General features: G+C 43.7%; 1 protein-coding gene and 1 long non-coding RNA gene across 5 annotated transcripts in view; one reads left to right on the top strand and one right to left on the bottom strand.

Moving 5' to 3' along the window:
• Positions 1-4,566: 4,566 nt before the first annotated feature.
• On the bottom strand, positions 4,567-18,360 carry LOC123599578. 2 transcript variants are annotated; one of them, XR_006713208.1, is made up of 3 exons: positions 18,169-18,360; positions 12,971-13,091; positions 4,567-4,700 (listed from the first exon to the last, which is right to left on the bottom strand). It is a non-coding gene; the product is annotated as an uncharacterized LOC123599578 (long non-coding RNA). The 2 variants fall into 2 exon arrangements; XR_006713209.1 differs by lacking the exon at positions 4,567-4,700 and adding an exon at positions 5,501-5,611.
• Positions 5,189-19,690, top strand: part of LOC123599577 (thiamine transporter 2-like) — a 46,535-nt gene continuing 32,033 nt past the window's right edge. For 2 of the 3 annotated variants that reach the window (XR_006713207.1, XM_045481566.1), the window contains exons 1-2: positions 5,189-5,711; positions 7,658-7,866. The gene's annotated coding sequence lies outside the window, so the exon portion shown is untranslated. The remainder of the gene's footprint in view (positions 5,712-7,657; positions 7,867-19,690) is intronic. The other variant, XM_045481567.1, reaches the window with a different exon arrangement.

Here is a 19,690-nt window from a genome sequence, read left to right as displayed (position 1 = left end):
CAACCATTTAGAAGATGCGTGGGACTTACAGACCTGAGTTATGGTAGGACAAAAATAATACAACAATAATTATATTTAATCTATTTAGTAATTTAATAAACGTGTAAGGCATATATGAATATGCCTGGCAAACACTTCTGAAGATTACAAAATAACACCTAAACATATAGAAAGGCCTATCTTGTCCTTGGTTAGGAAGAAAAATTATATAAAGACATCATGCTTTCTAAATAAGTTTATAAGTTAAATCCTATACCAGAGGAAAAAATACATTTTTTTTTCAGAATGTGTAAGGGTGATGCTACATTTTATTTGGAAACCTAACAAAGAAGAACCAAGAAAATGCTTTGTCAAGGGAAAATGAGATTAAATTATTTGCAGAGAATAACATGCTACACTAAACTCTTAACTATAATAACATAGCAACATGAAGAGACAGTCCACTGGAATAGAGTAGAAAGTTCTGATTTAGTCCCTAGTTTATATGGGATTTTAGACTATGATAAAGATACCATCTTATACAAAGGAAGAAAAAATGGAATATTTAATAAGATTGGCAGAATTTTTTTCAAAGAAAAACTAAATTAGGTGCAAAAGTGACAAAATAACTTTATCAATATGCAGTATATATATTAGTACACAGATATAAAAAATGAAACCACAAAAATAGTAGAAAAAACACGTAAACACTATAACCTCAAACCTTTCTAAAGTAGCATAAAACCTCGAAGTCATTTAGAAAAATGAATTGACACCATAAACTTACATGTGGGAGAAAAATCACGGCAAACAAACCCAGAAGACAAACAGTAATCTGGAGTAAATATTGCAACTCATTAAAGCTGCTTTCCTTAATTTCTAAAGAAGCAATACCAACTGATAAGAAAAAGATCAGTCATCTAATAGAAAAATGGGCAAAGCATGTGAACAGGGAATTCAGAGAAAGCAAAATAAGGCTCAGACACGTAGATGTTTAACTCCTAAGAAAAATGTATATTAAATGACAACGAGATACCATTTGTCCCCTGGCAGACTAGAGAATAATCCAGAAGAGTAACAATACACTTAGTTCTCTGGCAATGGGTCCACGGGCAGTCTCAAAGATGGTTGGCGCGTGTACAAATCAGCTCCATTGCTGTGAGGGAAAACTCCACACCCCCAATTACAAATGCACATATCTTTCCACCTATAGATTTCTCTGGTAGAAATAGACACTATTGCTATACTGCACACCTGGGAAATGACTCACACAACTGCTTTTCATGACAATACTGTTTCTGAGAACACAGGAGTGGAAACTATTTAAAGGTTGTTACATGGAGACAGGGATGATGTATTATGGTCCATCAATATGTTCACCTGTAATACTATTAACAGGATAAAAATGAGGAAGATCATTACATCGTGGTAAAGGCCTATAAAATAAATTATTAGGTGGAGAGAAGTATGAGGTGGAATAAACCATTAGGTGGAAAACAATGAGTGTAGTAGCTCCTGATTTGTGTAAATGTAAGTGTGGGTAGTGGCTTATATACACACACAACTTTTCTGGAAGGACAAACAAAGCTAATAACAATGACCTGACACGGGGGAAGGAGAAATGTGGTGGACGTGTCAGTTCCCATGGATTTGGATGCTTTTTGCACCGTGTAAATGACTCATGACCAAACTGAAATGCTAATTAAAAAAAAAAAAAAATGTTTAGCCTCTTGAGAAATAACAAGGGTAAATAAGCTGCAGATTTTTTTACACGTGACCATTCTGATGTTTTTTTTTCCATTTGTTTGCAATATGCATGAATATCCTAAATGTACATTTATAATTAAAAGGAACAAACACAGAAGGCAAAAGAGTATTTTGAAATGAAAAATTTTTATTTGGTATCTCATTAAATAGAAAGATTTATATATAATATATATGTATGTATTATATATGTAAGATATATATAAGATTTGTATATATATTTAATATATATAATATAATGTATTATAATATATATATTAAAATATATGTTTGCTTTGTAAGGGGTAGGTTTTCTTGATTGGTAAGAGCACCTTAGGGAGAAATATCTTAAATGCTTTGTTTTGTACATAGAATGACTTCCAGAAACAACAACAAAAACAGAAGTCATGGGGCACCCGGGTAGCTCAGTTGGTTAAGCAGCTGACTCTTGATTTTGGCTCAGGTCATGATCTCACAGTTCGTGGGATCGAGCCCGGCACTGGGCTCTGCATCGACAGCACGGAGCCTGCTTGGGATTCAGTCTCCCTCTCTCTCTGCCTGCGCCCCCTCCACACGCTCGTACGTAACCACACGTGCTCTTTCTCTCCAAACAAATAAAAATAAAAGCTAAAAAAAAAAAAATCATAAACAATAGAAGTAAGGGGAGAGAAATGACAAGATGGGGGCTCCTGGGTGGCTCAGTCGGTTGAGCTTCTGACTCTTGTTTTCAGCTCAGGTCATGATCCCAGGGTCGTGGGACAGAGCCCTGTATGGGGTACTACATTGAGCGTGGAGCCTGCTTGAGATTCTCTCTCTCTCTCTCTCTCTCTCTCTCTCTCTCTCTCTCCCTCTGCCCCTCTCCCACTCATGTACTTTCTCCTGCTCAAATAAAAAATAAAACTTAAAAAAAAAAGGGGGGCTGCCCTTCCCCTGCTCGCGCTCTCTCTCTCTCTCTCTCTCCCAAAAATAAAATAAAAACATTAAAAAACATGAAACAACAAAAAAAGAAAGGAATGGCGAGAGAATAACCATTTCTGAGAAGAAAGAAAAAGGTTACAGTTCTAGCCCTTCGCCTTGATGTAGGTGAAATATTTAGATCTGGCTTGAGGAAATTGTCGCTACAGGGCACATGACCCACATTTGACAAATGAGTAGGGTCACTGGGCCTTTCGGGAAGAGGCACACAAGGCAGTGGGCGCTGAAACGTCTGGGGGAAGTGCCTACCAGTCTCAGGAGACGAAAAAATGACAGGTGGCTGGGAGGGGAGGCCCCAGGCCTGGCGGTGGCCTGCCCAGCAGCCCTGAGCTCCTTCTGCTGCCATATACACATCCGTACAGCTCAGCCAGGATGACAGAAACTTCCTGCAGGCCCCCTGTAGCCACAGCAGAATAAAAGCAGAATCACTTAGGGCTGTTTTCTGCATCTTTGATTTTTTTTTTACCCCCCTTCCCCTGTTTGTCCCACCCTCACCCCCGGTAACCACCTACCTCTTCCCTGTATCTATGATCTTGTCCTTTTTTTGATTCCACATACAAGAGACTTCCAACAGCAGTTATTTTTCTCTGGCTTCTGTCACTTACACAGACGCACACATGCACACGTACACACGCATATCACATCACAATTTCTTTGCCCGCTTGTCCATCTGTGGCTGTTTTCTGTGTTTCATTTGGGAACTTGGGCAATACCTACGTGGTGACTGCAAATAATAGTGAAAGTAATGGAAAACGGTAATAGTAATAAAAGTAGTTTGCACACAGGTGCAGAGCAGAAGTACTAAGTTGGGAGACTACATGAATACAGATCAGAGAGAATGCTCAGGATCGTGATCCCTTCGGCTGGGCTCACGGAGTGACTGATCTTCAGGTGTTGGCTGGGTTTCCATCCTTGCAAAGCCCATGACTTCTTCGGGATTTTTTCAAATAAAATGGTTTGGGACCATTGAGTTGATAGAGAAGGGCACAGAGTTCAAAAACCAGCCATATTGTTCCAAAGAGGAAGTCCTGGGGCGCCTGGGTGGCTCGGTTGGTTGAGCACCCGACTCTTGTGTTCGGCCCCCGTCATGGTCCCAGGGTCGTGGGACGGAGCCCCGCATGGGGATCCACACTGAGCATGGGGCCTGCTTGAGATTCTCTCTCTCTCTCCCTCTGCCCCTCTCCCACTCATGTACTTTCACCTGCTCAAATAAAAAATAAAACTTAAAAAAAAAAAAAAAGAGTGGGGCACCTGGGTGGCTCAGTTGGTTAAATGTCCAACTTTGGCTCAGGTCATGATCTCACATTCGTGAGTTTGAGCCCCACAATGGGCTGTGTGCTGACAGCTCAGAGCCTGGAGCCTCCTTTAGATTCTGTGTCTCCCTCTCTCTCTCTGCCCCTTCCGTGCTCACGCTCTCTCTCTCTCTCAAATAAACATTTACAAAATTAAAAAAAAAAAAGAGTAAGTCCAGGGCACCCAGGTGATAGCAAGCGGGGAGGTGTGGGAGCAGAGGCAGACAGGAAAATCTCATTAACTGGAGGGAGCAGAGGCCCCACGGCCTCTTACCCCCCAGCCACCGAGCAACAGCACTGCGTCTTGCCCTTCCCACAGCCCTTCCCGCAGCCGCAGCAGCAGGGGCAGCAGCCCACCCGGTAGCACCTGCAGGTGATGCACCTGTCGCAGCGACCGCCTCAGCCACCGCAACTTCCACAGCCACAGCGCCCTATGGTGTCGGTAGAGAGGACTCAGGAGAGGGGAGGAGGGAGACTCCGGAGGTGAGGGAGGTCTGGTGCCGCCTTCTGCTGGGGGAGGCCCTGGAATGCCATCTCGAGGAGGATGGTGATAGAGCCACCCAAGACACGTGACAAATGGCTTCTTCTTTACTATTTATTCCAACATCCAGAAGAGAATGTAGCGTCCTTTCTCATTTACATCCTTATTGGAAACATTTAGAGTTTTTACCACACGGAGGAAGGACGGTCCATCTACTGGGCAGAGTTCACCTGCATGAAATAAGAATTATTTCATGTTGCATGTAGTTATCTACAGTGTACAGGTCTGGAAAATAGTCCACCTGGCGATGAAAGGCTAGGATCAGGTAACTCAGAAGAATGTGCTTCAGAGTCGAGACAATGTCTAGTTCTTTCCTGACGCATATAGATTCTTCCCTACATATCAAAACACCTCCTATTCAGGTGGAAAGTGAAAAAGCAAGGAAAAAGCAACAACATTGTGAGCTGACCATCTGATGCCCCTTTACTCTTGCAGAGGCTGGAAAACATCATCTGTGGGGAGGGGGGAAGGGGAGGGTTCGGGTGGCGTCTACACCAGGTGGGAGGCGGCGCTGGGAGTCTTTTCTAAATCTGGTTCTAGGACTTTAAGCTACTGAGCACAAAATTCTAAAGAAATTCTGAATTAGGTTTCTTTGGTCACAGCAGTCTGGAAAAGATGTTGGCCTCCCCCCCCGCCCCCCTTCCCCCACCCCCAGACACCTATATTCCCAGAAAGATCTAGATCCCAAACCCGAGTCTCTGTGTGACTTTACAAAGGAAGTTGGCTCGAGCAGGGTGCACACTTCACTGTGTGGACTATGCCCCGACAGCTTGGCCAGGCAGGGAGGGGGCACAGAGGACTGGGAGCTGGGCCATCTCAGATACCGGAAGCAGGAGAAGCAGAGATCAGGACTCGTCCAGAAAGGAACAGAAACCAGCAGACCCGAGAAAAGCTAACTGGTCCAATTTGCCAACCTCCTGTGTCCCCGACAACAGAAGAAGGAAGGAGATGGCCCCAGATGGTCTTTGATGGAGGGACATTTGTTTCGTTCGTGCAGCCAACCTGCCCTGCTGAAGAGAGTCCGGCCTGCTGCATGACCTGGGGAAAGTTACTTCACTTTTCTGCACCTCAATTTTCTCACCTGCAAAATGGGGACAAGAACAGTCATACTTCGTTGGATTGTCGCGAAGATTAAAGAGGTTAAGACGTGCGTCAAGTGGCCAGCCCACAGGCAAGGCTCGGTAAGTCTGGGCTGAGGTTACTGTTAGCAATTATTTTTCGAAATGTGACATGGCCAGGCACCCCTTTTCTTGGGCTGCCTGAGGTTTGATGGCAAGACCACATTACTAGCATTTTGCTAAGACAGTCGGAATTGGAACATCTCCTGTTACTGCCTAATTACATCGCAGAGCATACGTGTGAGTTTGGGAACCCACAGCCATTGCACTAATGGGAAAATGAGAAGTTTTGAGACGAGACTGCACGAGGAGGAAACTACTGAATGGCATTGGTAGAGACTCCTTCTAAAGTACTAACCCCTTTTATTAACAATTAATTCAGGGCTTACTACAAACTAGGCATTGTTCTAGCCCCTGCAAGGAGCGTATTTTTACTCAGAGGTCTTAAAAAAAAAAATCCTCCTTTGTTTTCTATTTGCCGCAGAGAAAGAGAAATTAAACAGCTCTCCTTACTTCCTACAGCATCAGCTTCTTCTCCATCTGATCCTGGCCCGGATTAGAACAACATATGCTGGCTTTATCTAAATTTACCGGGCTTTTCCTGCTTTAACGCTAAAGAGTAAACTAAAATGTTATTTTATTTGAAAGTATATGAAATTTAACTAAATGCTTAAATTTCATTTACAGGTGTCCAATTTTGGCAGACCTTATCCCCATCTTTGGTCTATAACTTTCTAGTATAGTTATTCTGAGGACACTGTAGGAATTGGGGGGGGGGCGGTTATAAAGAGGGTGTAAAACATAGTTGCCAAAGTAATGTAGGCATTTTTGGCAGCGGGAAGCAAATCATTCTACAAATTCGTTATCTCTAGCTTAGATTTTCCAGATCTTGGGAATTTAAAAAAAAGGCTGGGTGAGAGGAAAAAACAATATTAGGAAACTTAACTGTGTCCACTCCACAGACACTGTTATCTGAGGTGTCACACTGGATACCTCTTGGTATACACCTCTTGGGGTTTCTCTTCCACAGTCAGGGTGACCCAGAAAGCTAAGGAGAGAATGTTGAAGAGTTGGAGGGGGCTAAAATACCCACAGCAAGTTCTTAGAGCATTGAGGGGGAAGGGGGGGCGGGGGGCGGGGGGGCATCCCACACACACCCTGTTCTCTTCTACTAAACACAAAAGGAGAATTTTGGACAGCACTGCCCTTTCCTTTTGTTTCCTTTCCTACCTTTGGAAACAATTATAAGGGCAACTGACCTAATCTAAGAACGTATGTGAGTTTCGAGGTCATTATCTAAAATCTGCAGTGCTGACTGGCCAATGCCAGCCCTGGGAGCTACACCCACAAACAGGGAGAAGAATACTGGCCTGGAACCAGCTGCAAATGTCCGGAAGGAGGTGGCTCAAAAGCAGGTTGTAAGTGGTACAGCAGAAAAAAAAAAAAAAAAAAAAAAAATGATGTAGCTCATTAACAATGGCAACAAAGAGAGGCAGGTGGCTGAATCTTCAGCCTCAGAGACCAAATCGCTTTGGAGATTCTAGCAACGGAGGCTTGCTCGAAGGAAATGGTTGGGGGTGGGAAATGCATCAAGCTTTGGAGATAAGCATTCAAGTAACATGTCATGGAAGAAAAAGGCAAGTATGTGCCCTCAAAAATTCAACCCAGTTAGATGTTCCAAGGAAGAACACTGTGACTTGGGAAAAGACCCGGGGTGTGAGATCCAAATACGAAGCTAGTGAAATAGTAGTAGGAGTGTGACCGACTGGTCTTCTTGCCACTAACAAAAATAGGTGCTGAGAAAATCCGAAAACTTCGCTTCTCCAAGAAGCTGTTAATGTGATAGCAGTGATCTATCTTTAATACAAGGAAAAAAGTCAATTCTCTGCGGATGCAAAGGCGGAGGGCTCATTAATCCGTGGTAATGAACTCTGCCCGGTCCTTCAGGTCTGCTGCGGATTTGCAGCACGCCACGGCGTGCCTCATTGCTCAATCAAGATTTTCGGCAGGTGTTGCAGATCTGCCCTGCAGACCGGAACTTGGACATCGCGGCTGACGGCGGCTGGCCTCGTTCGTGTCCCAGCGGAGCAGAGGACAGAACGCCGCGCTCACCTTGTGAATTTCTTTTTTTTTTTTTCTTTTTTTTTTTTTTTTTTTGCTGACTAATGCTCTCCTTCTGTGCAAAGCGTCCTCTTCTCTCGCTTTTAAGACCACAAAGGTAAGCCCAGACAAGCTTTACTTTTCTGCTGGAGGGAACAGCGTGTGCAAAGACCCCTTTCCAGTGTCTGCTTCAGACACCGGTTTCACCCAATAGGGGACCACCCTTGCTTCGTCCTAGTAGGGCAAAATAAAATACGGACAAGTATTTCTTCCAGAGAGGAAAAAAAAAAAAAATTATATCAGAACAGAGAGGGCCATAGGAAAAGAGTAATTTGTAGAGAATTCTTATTTCTACTCCTTGTGATGGAGAAGGTACGTGAATCAAATAATAATTAAAATGTCATTGCTTTTGATCATTTGCCCAAGGCTGGAGGGGGGCTGCCACATTTATTCAAAATTGTATGCTGTTAAGTGTGGTGGTAAAGGCAAAGCATCCTTGAAACAACTTCTGAAAGTCGGCTAGCAGCATCAGCAGCAGGCTGGAACAGAAGGGGTCGATGCCTCATAGCATCCAAAGGATAGAGCTGGCTGTCAATGCAGACGCTCTTCCCCCTACATCTGAACTTTCAATCCAGGAACCTTTCCAGCTGGGAATTAAGCACCCCATCCCGGAAAGCCTGACAACTCTTAGATGCCACTAGCAATAAATAGCGCAGGATCTCTTCGGCCCAAGGAACAGCTTGCGGGGGGCTTAAACTGTTCAAAGAAAACCTCTGTAAATGTCCACTGAACTGATTTCAAGAATACATGCTGCATTACTCAGCCATGAAATGAATGAAATCTCGCCATTTGTGACAAAATGGATGGACCCAGAGAGTACAAAGCTAAGTGAAATAAGTCAGAGAAAAATACTATATGATTTCATTTGTATGTGGAATCTAAAAAACAAAACGAATGAAACAAAACAGAAAGAGACTCACAGATACATAAGCCAAATTAGGGGAGGGGGGGCTGGGAAGGGGCAAAATACATGAAAAGGATGAAGAGGTACAAACTTCCAGTTTTAAAATAAACCATGCCAATGTATTATACAGCATAGGGAATATAATGAGTCATGTTGTAATACCTTTGTACGGCAATAGATGGTAACTACACTTATTGTGAGGATCATTTCATAATGGTCTAAAAATATCAAATCACTGTGATGTACACCTGAAACTAACAGGATGTTGGATGTCAATTATTCTTATCCTTCAGTAAGAAAAAGAGAATGGGGCGCCTGGGTGGCTCAGTTGGTTGAGCCTCTGACTTCGGCTGAGGCCATGAACTTGCAGTTCATGAGTTCGAGCCCCGTACTGGGCTCTGGGCTGACAGCTCAGAGCCTGCAGCTTGCTTCAGATTCTGTGTGTCCCTCTCTCTCTGTGTTCCTCCCCCACTCGCGTTCTGTTTCTCTCTCTCTCTCAAAAATAAAGATTTTTTTTTAATTTTAATGAGAAAAAGGGTATGCATGCCACATCTTATAGCAGTAGGGATAGATAATATGTAACATTTAATGACGCGCATCGTTGTAGACGGCAACCTGAAGCTGTACGTCACACAGTGGAAATTTTGGGGTGAGGGGAGGGCGACATGGACAGAGGAGGAGGGAAACAAGGCTGTGGAACAACTTGAAAGGAATGAGAGAAGGGAACTTCAGATCAGCACGCCCCACCCAGCAGGCAGAAGATTTTGAGCTTTACATCCTTACCGAACTGGATTCTAAACTGCATGACCCCGGGCAAGCCACGTTATCTCTCCTGGAATGTCTGCCTGCCCATCTGCCAGGTTGAGACAATATCTGCTTTGTGAACTTCCAAGGATTCAAAATGAGGCGTAGAAAGCATGTAGTATCAATGCCTGTCCAAGCAGGTATTAGGTTAAACGGCACGGCACGTGCCGGAGGTATTATTTTTCTGTGCTTGTGATGGTATGTGTTAGGAAGCACTGATTTGGTTTTGATTGGGAATTGCGTCCTTGGAGTACACGCTGAGCACTCAGAATCTCAGGACATGGGGACAGACCGGTAAAGCCAGATTCTAGAAGGTCGCTAGAAGTAATAATTATGGGTGGTTATTCAAAGGTATCAGGAGAAGACAGGTTTCACTTGACCACCCACGTGCTTCCAGGGGTGCGGAGCGGCTGAAAGTCTTTTGTGGGCTGAAGAAGTTCAGATATTTGTGTGCACAAGTCATTTAAAGAGTGTGGCCCTCCACACTCGCCTCGTGCAGCACTAAATCCGGCAGCGTGCAGACCTGACCCTCAGGGGCTCCCTTTTCGGGAAAGTAATCTGGGCAGAGGTCTCGGAGTGGTTCTCGGCTTGGGGGTGGGGTGCATCAGAATCTGGAGAATCTCTGAGTAGCGGCTGAAAATTGCACCCAGCAGAGTCTGGTACTTCCTCTTGGAAGGGCACTCCAGGAACTCCATGAAAGATGGGGAAAGCCCTGATGGAGAACTCAGCCATTCATCCAACAGACGAGATAAAGAATGCAAAATCACCAACTGAGAAATGGTGTCCAAACAAAAACCCTTAGAATGAGGTTTTTTTTCACACAGATGTGATCTAAACATGGTCAGGTGATGGAGCTTAAGGCATTGGTATGATTGTTGTAGAAATAAGGGAAAGAACGAAAGGAGAAGGCTGGAATATTGGGGGGCGGGGGGGACAGATATCCCAATGGAGCTAAGGAATAGTACAGTGACCGTAGCTGATGACATAGCAAGAAGAGATGTTTGTAGACACAGCCAGATGACTGGATCCCTCATTAGAGGGAGAATACGGTACGGCCATGAGAATGGGGAGCTGAGGTAGAATGGAAAAAAGGGTCCTTGGAAATGAGGCCTAATCCTGGCACTGTGGCCTATTCTTCTCCTCCTCTCTCCAAAGAGGCCGTGGTCCTCTTCCATCCCCATCAAGTGGGAGATTGTGTTTCTTCCCTTAGACTGATCTCTGGTTTTCTCAAGCCAACATTCAGAGGGTGGAGGAATTTCAGCTTCTCCAGGACGGTGGAAACAGCTGTAGGTAGGCCCATGGAAGTCATGGAGAAGAAAAGACCAGAAGTTCAGCTCAAAGTTCAACTGTAGAATTGTGCAACAACCCACAGGCAGGCTGAACAGAAATATGATGAATGAAAGAAGAGAGTAGGCGTCCAGATGGCTGTCAGTATGGCTCCTCGATGGCTCCACAGATAGTCATTTCCTCAGCCACTTACACAAGAAACACCTAGAACACCCCAGAAACGTTCCATATGGAAGAGCATATCCCTACTCTCTGTGAAGTAGAAGTAAATGGAAAACAGATCTCTCACCCCAACCCCTGGCAAATAGTTTTCATTGTCATTATTCGTCTTGACTGATGTAGTTTAGCGTCTATCATTGCCACCTACTCCACTTAGGTAAGAGCTTTAGTGATAGAATTTGGATCAGCATTTATTTTACCTCGAAGAAGAGGACAGTCAACGTAATAGGTCCCCAAATAAGCCAGTCTTCATGGGGGCCCACCTGGTGAAGGAACAGAGTGGGCGGTAGATAACATGGGGTAATCCGGAAGATCGTCCCTCCCAAAGCTCTTTGCCCACGGACAGCCGAAATTCCACCCAAAGCAACTCACTCTTTTCCAGGGAACTTCATCTTCTATGGTGAACATTATCTCTAACCTCCTTTCAAAGTGACATTACCAGACAGCCAGGTGATTGTTACTAGCAAGTGTGTGCGAACACACTTACGGAACTACGTGTATTGCTCACTGTAGACCGCACACGTGTAGATCGCTGCCACTAAGAATACCAGAAGCCAAGTCCTTAACACAGGAGTTCTTTAACACAGCACATCGATTTCCAGGCTTTGTTTTATATCGAAGACACCACACACACATACACACACTCCCTGCCCCCATTATCTCAATGGTCCGCAGGGCAGGAGGGACCTTGTGAGTCAAGGAGAAGGGATAAAAAAAAATTCTGTGAGACTCAGCGGGGGAAGGCTCCTCAGAAGGTGGATTTTTGTCTTAAGCTCGTTCACCCCACAAACGTCTGTGCTGCTTTGTCCGTCGGCAACTCCAGATCACCCCCACCACAACCACCTGTCAGGGCATCCTCCCTCCTGCACGGAAGAAGCCTGGAATGATATTTGCCTGAACTCGCTTCCACTGTGTGGTTACAGGTCAACCTGCTTACGAGAAGCACCCCTGTGAGATTTGGAAGATGGAAAATTCAAAAAAAAAAAAAAAAAAGTGGCCAGGATTTTCCAAGGCAGTTACCTTAATTGCAGTAAAATCCAGTGTAGAATTCCTTCTCAGAGAGGCCTTTGGATACATACAAAATCCCCACTCCCTTAATAATATTTGAATCCAAATTTCCTGAAGCCTGGAAGAATATTCTCTAACATACCAGGGTGTATAAAAATAAAATATGATTAAATTTAAACAGTTACTGGAAAGTGTCAGATGTTGGAATTTTAAACCCAATGCAAGTGGAGATTTTTCCATAAATTCATATAGTGTTTGGATTATCTGGGTCCTGTCAGAACTATTTCATAAAACACACTAGTTTTTGCCATTTTAACACACAATATATAAAAACTCCTATTGGTTCTATTTCTCTGGAGAACCCTGTTGGGTACAATAGTCAATCTTATGCTATATTCTTTGATAGCACTAGGTAAATTTATCCTAAAAAAATGCTAATTGAGGACCTACTAAATACTAAGAATATAGTAGACACCACGATGGATGGATACAGCTCTTCTTTTTAAAGGGAAGAAATAGGGGTGCCTGGGGGCTGAGTCGGTTAAGCGTCTGACTCTTTGATTTCAGCTCAGGTCATGATCTCACAGTTCATGGGTTTGAGCCCCGCATCAGGCTCCGTGCTGACAGTGGGGAGCCTGCTTGGGATTCTCTCTCTCCTTCTCTCTCTCTCTCTGCCCCTGCCCCCCCTAAAGATAAATAAATAAACGTTAACAAAAACAAAGGGAAGATTTGAACAAAAACCATTAAGCATATAGAGAGTGACAGAAAAAAACAACAACCATCTCGGACAGGGTGTTTTGAGAAGTCAAAAGGGGCATTGGAGCACAGCCTGTATGACCGTGTGGGATGCAGCCCACCTTCAGGTGCCTGAAGGAAAAGTATTCCAACAGGTGGAACGGGAAGGATTCAAGGCCCCCAAAACCAAGTGCATTTGACTTACCTGGGCATGGGCAGCACACGGTCGTGTAGGTTTTTCCTGTGGAAGGTACGCTGAGCCGCGGTCAGGAGACAGGCCCTGTCACTACCCAGCAGTCACGTTATCTTCCAGTCTCTACGTCTTTCTAGAGACATGAAGCATTAGGACCAGACTGGTGTTTCTTTCCAAAACACTCACAGTGGCTCTGCATTCTCTGCCCCCTCTCAAGGAACTCCAACGTACACATAAAGATTGTGAGGAACATTCCAGCAAGAGAACTCGTGTGACTTGACTTAACCCAATGCTTCTGAACTTACTTGGTCCCCAAATTCTATTTCTATTATGAATCGAATTTGAATTCATTGAAAACACTTTTAGAAACGCCAGACTCTAAAGAGCCCATTTATCTTTCAATTCTAAAGCAGTCTGAACAATGGGACATAAAATCACACCCCCCCCCCAATTCGCCCCTCATCTCCAGCAAAAAGAGAGCAGCTTTTAAATTTATTCCTGGAAGTAGAACCTTTCTTACATATAAATTCATATGTGGAAAAAAATAAATACATTCCGGGGCGCCTGGCTGACTCAGTTGGTTAAGTGTCCTACTTTGACTCAGGTCATGATCTCGTGACTCAGGTCATGATCTCGCGGTCCGTGAGTTCGAGCCCCGTGTTGGGCTCTCTGCTGACAGCTCAGAGCCTGGAGCCTGCTTCCGATTCTGTGTCTCCCTCTCTCTCTCTGCCCCTCCCCCACTTGTTCTCTGTCTCTCTCTGTCTCACAAATAAATGAACATTAAAAAAAATAAAAAAAAAATAAATTCCTATGTGAACGGTCAATAAACAAAACAGATAAAAATCAGAGATGTCTGGGCTGAAGCAAAGGTCTGGATTTGATGGGACATCATCCGCTCTCTGTCCCCGTGTGCCAGGATCACACCGCCCTCTAGTGTCTAATCTTCAAGGAGCGTAAAGCCAAAACCAACCCCGAAATCTCATTCAAATTTCCAGCTTCAGAACTGCCTCCAAACTGCTGTTTGCTAAGCTGTGACTCTCAACGTGAGGTCCCCCAAATGGCAGCCTCAGCATCGCTTGGAAACCTGTTAGAAATGAAAATTCCCAGTCTCAACCCTCCAGGCTGAGACCTGCTGAATCAGTGAGTGGGGAGAGACCCACTGGACGGTGTCTCCCGTTTTAGCACATTCTCCTACCAATTTTTTCTTTTTTTGTACCATGCTGCTTTCAATTAAGGGGTAAAAATGGACTCGGGACAGCCTGTCAAAACCCAAAAATTCACAAAGGAGTTTCTATACCTAGCAGTTGTTCAGCAATTTTCACTTTACGCCATTCTTTCTGACTCAATAGGAGTTACATCCATTCCAACAATACACTGACCCAATGTATTTGTAGCACTGCCATGAATAATCAAAGAAGGTTCTAGAATGAACCTGGTCATCTTTTCTTTAACAGAAAGTTTCTGCAGTGATAATGCCCATTGAAAAAAAAAAAAAAAAGAGGGTTTGCATCGTGAAATCCCTGTAGCACTAGCCCGCGTTTATCGCGTGTGCAGGATGGTGTTTCCATCGTTAAGTCTTTTAATCTGGCCAGCCGTGCTGAATTTATGCTCTGTTCAGACCAGGAGATCAAATAAAGGTGCATGAATGGTTTAGAGCAATTTTCCTACAGCTACAATAAAACTGGCTTCCTTCCTTCCTTCCTTCCTTCCTTCCTTCCTTCCTTCCTTCCTTTTTTTTCTTCTTTCCCCAAAGGCTTCCTGAGTACTTGGGGGTGGATGAAGGCTCTGTTGGCTGAAAACAGAACCCTACTAAACATGCCCTGGGAACATCAGCCTCCCGTACAAGAGACACCTTCATTGCCACCGCCACACGCTTCTTTCTAAAACTTGATAACTTGATAAAGAAGACAGATTCGGTAAAAAGGAGAGCAATTGTTATAAGCCTCAGTATCTCAATGGAAAAATCAATATAAAACTTACAAGTAGAGTAGTGACTAAGCCATAGGGAAATTTATAAATTTTTATTTAAAAAATACAGTTTAATGGAGCACCTGGGTGGCTCAGTTGGTTAAGCGTCCAGCTCTTGATTTCAGCTCAGGTTATGATCTCATGGTTCATGGGTTTGAGCCCCACATTGGACTATGCACTGACAGTGCATAGCCTGCTTGGGATCCTCTCTCTCCCTCTCTCTCTGCCCCTCCTCTGCTCTTTCTCTCTCTCAAAAAGTAAATAAACTAAAAGAAAAAATTTTTTAAATTATAGTTTGCTTAAGCGGGTGACCTAAAAGGGTAAGTATCATTTCTGCAATTCGTACAACATTAAATTTAAAAACCTAAGGGGCGCCTGGGTGGCTCAGTCGGTTAAGCGTCCAACTTCGGCTCAGGTCATGATCTCTCAGTCTGTGAGTTCGAGCCCCGCATCGGGCTCTGTGCTGACAGCTCAGAGCCTGGAGCCTGTTTCAGATTCTGTGTCTCCCTCTCTCTGACCCTGCCCCGTTCATGCTCTGTCTCTCTGTCTCAAAAAAAATAAATAAATAAACGTTAAAAAAAAATTTAAAAACCTAACATTTCAGTCTTTTATGAGAACATTTCAGTTTTTGAACAACCACCATATGGGGTATAAACAATGTTTATTACCTAGCTGAAGATATTTATAATTAGCTCCAAAACAAACTGGGAAATTTCACTCCGTATATAAATAAAGATGCATTTTCCTTTTTATATTTAACAATAATGAAAGTATGAATACAAAGAAATCTGGGCTAGAATATGTTTCATGAAAAATTTTAAACGTGAAATACATCATACATTTTGTCCAAGTTATCAAAAATTCCTATTAGGTATATCAAAGTCAATATCAGCTTCCTAAGATGACTGTAAAAAAAAAAAAAAAAAAAAAAAAACAAGTAAGTGCGGGGCGCCTGGGTGGCTCAGTCGGTTAAACATCCGACTTCGACTCAGGTCACGATCTCGCGGTCCGTGAGTTCCAGCCCCGCGTCGGGCTCTGGGCTGAAGGCTCGGAGTCTGGAGCCTGCTTCCGATTCTGTGTCTCCCTCTCTCTCTGACCCTCCCCCGTTCATGCTCTGTGTCTCTCTGTCTCAAAAATAAATAAACATTAAAAAAAAAAAAGTGCCACAAAACTGGGTGGTTTAAAACAACAGAAATGTATTCTCTCTCTCATAGTTCTGGAGATGAGACATCTAGAACGAAGGTGTCAGCAGGACCCTCCACCCTCTGAAATCTGTAGGGCAAGAGCCTTCCTTGCCTCCGTCAACTTACAGTGTTTGCGGGCAATCCTTGCTGTTCTTTGGTTTGTGGATGCCTCTCTCCAATCTTTTTTTTTTTTTTTTAAGTTTATTTACTTTTAAGAGAGAGCAGGGGGAGAGGCAGAGAGAGAAGGAGAGAGAAAATTCCAAGCAGGCGCCCAAGTGGGACTCAAACTCATGAACCAGGATATCATGACCTGAGCTGAAATCAAGAGTCAGATGCTTAACCTGCTGATTCACCCAGGTCCCCGTGCCTCTCTCCAATCTTTGCCTTGTTATCACATGGCCACCTTCTCCCTGTGTGTCTTTGTACCTGTGTTTCTCCTTAAGCATCTCAGTCATATTGGAATAAACACCTGCCCTACTCTAGGATGACCTCATCTTAATTATATCTGCAACAACCCTGTTTCCAAATAATTTCCATTTTGAGGTGCTGGGAATTAGGACTTCAACATACTTTCTTTGTGTGGGGGACACAATTCAGCCCATAACAGTCTGCCTTCTGGCCTCTCAAAATTTACATCCTTCCCACATGCAACATTATGTTCACCCATTTCCCAATATTTCCAAAGGTCTTCACCATCCCAGCATCCACTCTAATCCCAGGCTGTCATCAATTCAGAGTCCCAAACTTCATCATCTAAATCATATAAATCAATATGGGTGAGACCCAAGGGATATGATTCATCCTTTGGTAAAACTCCCCTTCACCTGTGAACCAGAAAACAAGGTATCTGCTTACAGAACACAATATCACAGGATAGAGTAGACATTTTCTTTCCAAACAGGAGAAATTGAAAGGAAAAAAGGGGGTAATGGGTCCTAAGGAAGTCTTAAAAATTATCAGGGCAAGTTCTATCAGTTTTCAAGCCCTGAGAATAATCCTGTGTGGCTCGATGCTCTGTCCCCTGGGCCAGATAGGGTGGCAGCCTCCCCGTGTTGGCCTTGAGGGGATCTCATCAGCCCAAACTTCTGCATCTGTGCCTCTGCCTTCAGGGTCATTCTTTTTTCATTTCATGCTTCCCCTGCCCCTGTTAGTCCAGGCTAGTAGTGATTCTGTGGATATAAAATTCTCAAAGATCCGTCAGACTCCTGTGCAATTCAGAGAGGTGCAAACCATCAGGCAAGAGAGCCCTCCACGGAGCATTCCTGGGGAACCCCATCTCTATTCCCAGCTTTTGCTAACATGGTTCATTGGATCCATTAGCCACACAGCCGAGCTCTTTAGCAAATGATTGTCCAGCTACGCTCTTGGCACTGTTTGCAAAGTATGCTATCTAGATGGGCTGAGAATCTTTCAGATCATTGAAGACTCGTTCCTTTTTGCTTTGCAGTTCCTTCCTCAATTTCTTTCTTTTCCCTCATATTTTACTATAACCAGCAAGGAGAAGCCAGGCTGCGCCTTCAACACTGCTTGGAGCTCTCCAAGCAAAATATCCAGATTCGTTTCTTACCAGTTCTACTTTCCTTCCAACAACAGAACAAAATTCCATCATGTTCTCTGCCATTTTCTGACAAAATTCACCTTTCCTCCAGTGTCCAATAGCGTGCTTCTCCTTCCCATCTGGGACATCATCGGAAACACCTTTACCATTCCTATTTCTAGCCACATTCTGTTCCTGGTGATAGAGGTCCTCTTTAAGACAATAGGCACTTTCTCCGTAGCCCTCTTCTCTTCTTTCTGAGCCCTCGACAGAATTGCCTTAAACAGTAGTATTTCCACCAACAATCTCTTCAAGGCATTCTAAATTTTTTTCTATCAAATACCCCCAAATTCTTCTAGCCCTGATCCGTTATCCAGTTCCAAAGCCGCCTCCACGTTTTTACATATTTGTTACAGACCATGTCACTTCCCAGCACCAACGTCGGTATCAACAGTGCATTAGTCCTCATGATTTCCTGGATGCGAGGGAAACGTGCCAATGAAATGAGTCCCTAGTCCTACCTGACGGCCTCCGAACAGCAAGATGAGTGATGTGGCCGTTGAAAGTCAACTAGAAAGAAATCTGTCAAATTGCCATTAAAAATGATGAGGCCACGTGGTCACTGTGTGTTAAACAACACTGCCAGTTAGAAAGGGCAGAGCAAGGTCCAGATGGAAAATGCTGGCACGGAGAGCTGATTTAAGAAATCTAGATTTTAGGGGCGCCTGGGTGGCGCAGTCGGTTAAGCATCCGACTTCAGCCAGGTCACGATCTCGCGGTCCGTGGGTTCGAGCCCCGCGTCGGGCTCTGGGCTGATGGCTCAGAGCCTGGAGCCTGTTTCCAATTCTGTGTCTCCCTCTCTCTCTGCCCCTCCCCCGTTCATGCTCTGTCTCTCTCTGTCCCAAAAATAAATAAACGTTGAAAAAAAAAATTAAAAAAAAAAAAAAGAAATCTAGATTTTAGAAAACACCACCACTTTTAATACTTAGTCATGGTGAGCTGGAGTATAGAGATTATTTTCTTTTAATTCTTAATAAGTATATACAGTGAATGTTCACTAATTTAGAGACGATGCTAACTGAATTTAGTAAAACATCATGGAAAAGAATAGGTGTGGACAGCATGTATTTGGAGCAGAACCTAACTAAACTGACCAAGTGTTCTCCGTAATGGCCTGACCATAAAGGCCTGATTAAAAGGCAAATACGTATGACTTATGACCTTTCATATGTAAGTTAATAGTTATAAAAGGCTTTCAGACTATTTAGGTCCTTAAAGGAATAGTTTTCCTTGCAAATCTAATCTCAAACCATAAACTTACTTTTTTAGTGTCTTCTTATTATCTTAAAATAATTTTGAAATTACTTACACATTTTGTACTGATGATCAATGATTCGATTTAGCTGGGGCTATCAATATGAGCTGTTAACGTTATCAGCAATTCATTGGTCTTGTGATTTCCTGAGTCATGGGACTAGAGCAGATTCTCAAAGAAAGGCTAGGGGAAAACCCTGGTATTTATCGCCTTGCGCAGAGCCCCAGTCCTCTCCTGTTGACCTCATTTACTCCCCGGAAACAATAAAGTAGATCATTGTTACCTTCTTGTAATCAGTGGGACTAGGAGAGGTAAAGGAATTCAAGTAAGTTCAGCCAGCTATGGTTAGTTAATACAACAGAAAAAAAGCCTATTATCAGAAGGTGCAGGGCACAGTAATAGCCAGGATATCTATTAGATGCCCACCCAGTCCTTCCAGTACAGCAGCTCCACAAAGCGGCAGGACTCCCCACCTGAAGCAGCTGAAATAGCCCTGTGTCCCGAAACAGAAGCCCACTGGGTTCGATGCACCCGACATCCTCAGGAAGACTAGAAATTTGCGTTTTGACATAATTAGGTGCAGATCGAAACATCCGTTTGGTAACGTTTTAACTGATTTCCAATGACCTTTGAAGCAACAGGTTAAAAATCAACTACGAATTATCATCTGTTTGAACTATTAACAACCACACCACTAAGATAACCTGGGATTGTAAATTCAGTAGTTG

This window comes from Leopardus geoffroyi, chromosome C1 (genome assembly GCF_018350155.1).
Source record: "Leopardus geoffroyi isolate Oge1 chromosome C1, O.geoffroyi_Oge1_pat1.0, whole genome shotgun sequence".
Taxonomy (NCBI): domain Eukaryota; kingdom Metazoa; phylum Chordata; class Mammalia; order Carnivora; family Felidae; genus Leopardus; species Leopardus geoffroyi.
This window is presented reverse-complemented; position numbering and strand designations above follow the sequence as displayed.